The sequence below is a fragment of the Camponotus vicinus genome, unplaced genomic scaffold (genome assembly GCF_025532165.1).
Source record: "Camponotus vicinus isolate PSW18456_S1 unplaced genomic scaffold, iyCamVici1.0 SCAF_14, whole genome shotgun sequence".
Lineage (NCBI taxonomy): Eukaryota > Metazoa > Arthropoda > Insecta > Hymenoptera > Formicidae > Camponotus > Camponotus vicinus.
In genome coordinates, this window is record NW_028141950.1 from 6,672,501 (window position 1) to 6,675,062 (window position 2,562).

Genomic DNA, 2,562 nt, shown 5'->3' on the forward strand with positions numbered 1-2,562 from the left:
CAAATTTTAAATAATTCTCAATTCGAGAAATTATTTAATTATTATCCCTCTATTTCCCTCCTGTAGTGTTGTAGGCGAGAAAAATATCGGGCTGAAAGTCGCTGAATCGGGAATCGATCCCGCGTCTTTCGCTTGCCGGGCGACTGCTCATCGTTTAAATTTAAGTTTATATTTTAATATATAGAGCCTAATTTCTTATAGTTATTTAATGTAGAAAAGATGTTTCTAGAATATTTCTAAATTGATTCTGTTATTTTTAGGTTTAATCTTAATATTAGATGTAGCAATGAAAATAAAAGAAATTTTGTAATGTTACCTTTAAATAAAATTTTGATTATTATTAAAAAATATCATATCCGTTTTCATGATTGTACAAAATCAAATAATATAATGATATATCTAATTTGTGTTTTTGAGTAATCGAAGCGAAATCTAATGGTTGCGATTATATTTTGCGGAATTTAATTACTTTTCGAGCTATGAGACGTGAAATAATTTCTTAATTTTATATAAATTAGAAAATATTCCTTTTCTGATCTTACCTCAATATTTTTATGCACAAAACAATGAGAGGAATCAATTGGTAGAATAAAAACATAGTTGTTTTTAAGAGAAAGAATATGTAATTTGCAATAAGCAGCTACAGCTATTTATTCGAGATATAACCATCGTGGGTACTCCAAAATTTCATATCTTACTTTTATCTAAAGACTTTTTATGCTGATTTGCATAACATTTTTTTTTAAATTATTCTAATTTTTTTATATCGCAGAATATATTAAATGGCGAAAAAATTAAATAATAATATATTTGCAAAAAATGCAATAATTTAAAAGTGAATGTGAAATATAATATTATATATAAAATATAATATATATAATATAATACAATATATAAAATACATAAAAATTTTATACAATATATAAAATATAATACAATATATAATATTATAAAATAAGTTCTAAACAAATTTTAATAAATATATTGTAATTATATGAATATATGAATTTAAATTTTATTAGAAAGTCATATTAAAAGATAAAGAAATAATATAAGGTAAGATTATAATATATAAGATTAATAATACAAGATTATATATATGTGTGCGTTGGATTTCGGAAGATCTGGGATTGATTGCGGTGATATACAGCAAATTGTATTTCTGTTTTAATCTTTCAATCAAATTTATTTAATAGTAACTTAACACCGAATATATGTCCTGTCCGTTATCTGTTCTAATTCCAAAATCGTTGCCTAGTCCGTTTTTAAATAGAAGAATTATCTTATAGCGAATCTAACTGTCGAGTTCTAAAGAGACTGCAAATGTCGGTCGCGCGTCGGCTGCTTTTATTCTCTCTGATTTTCTAGAAGGTTCCTTTAACGCGTTTGAGAGTGGGATTATCCGAGATGGGCGGATTAGAACCTTCCCGAAAACCAGAGCCGAATTCTGCGAATTGGCGCGTGACAAATTTTATTTCAGTATTCGTGTGTCAGTAGATATGGGCCACTATGGTGCGTCAAAACAAACCCCCACCACTCGGCCCATGGCGCCGTGAGCGTGGCCAGGTGAAGTGGAGAGAGGCGTTCTGATTAGTGGACTAGGATATTGAGAAGTTAGTTTAGGTGCTAAATACCTGAAGAAACAATATCCCATCTCCCGGAAGTTTCGATTTTGATTGGCTTGCACCATAGTGGCCCAGAGCTGTGATTGGTCGACGCCGCCTATGTCGCCGATTTAGCAAATTTTTATTTCCCTACCTGCGCGGTACTAGACTCGAAGAAGCAATCCTCCTCCCACTCCAGCTCTGGTCCGGTATAGGGTTCCAAATCAAATTCCCGTTACCTAACCCTTAGTCGCTACGTCTTGGCAGAACGAACCCCCACCTACCGACTTTCGGATTAGTCGCTATATGTCTTGACGAAACAATCCTTATCTCCCCACTCCGTCTCGGGCCCACTATGGAACATCGAAATAAGCCCCCCGCTCGAACGGTTCATGACGCGCTTTATCGGAAAAGACAAAGTCTCGGCACGAGACAATAATTATAATGAGATTACACTCTCTCGCGCTTCAGTGGATTCTGATAATGGAAAATTGAAGATGAACATGCAGATGATCGAACGCGAGGTGGGGTGTTATAAAAAGGAAGAAGGGAAAAGCTAAAAGTATTAAACACGAATTAAGATAAAAAATTTTCACATTTATTAATATACCTGCATACAATTCGTAGTACTTCGCAAAAATATTTTTATATCTTCTTACAATTAAACACGCTATTAATTAACATTATATTTTTTTATGTTTTTTTTCGCGAAGAAAAATTTTATGAAATAATTCTACGATTAAATGATCGTTATATTCGCAATTTTCGGAAAAAAGACTAAGAAATCCATCAAGATCGTAACCGCTGCACATATAATATAAAAATACACAACTGTAGAGTCCGCAGGTTTGAGAGAAAAGTCCTTGTAGTTGTTCGGTATTCCATCGATAAATGTTGGAATTTCGTCGGAGACGTAGGAAAAAACTGGGATACAAGGGTGGTATTCCGTAGCTATCGA

The 2,562-nt window shown here is 32.7% G+C and overlaps 1 protein-coding gene across 1 annotated transcript in view; it reads left to right on the plus strand.

Annotated features, from left to right (window-relative positions):
• The window catches only part of LOC145964814 (proto-oncogene tyrosine-protein kinase ROS-like), an 11,184-nt gene extending 10,850 nt beyond the window's left edge, over positions 1 to 334 (plus strand). Inside the window, exon 10 of the mRNA XM_083087966.1 lies at positions 1 to 334. This exon is cut by the window's left edge and continues 544 nt beyond it. The gene's annotated coding sequence lies outside the window, so the exon portion shown is untranslated.
• The last annotated feature ends 2,228 nt before the right edge of the window (positions 335 to 2,562 follow it).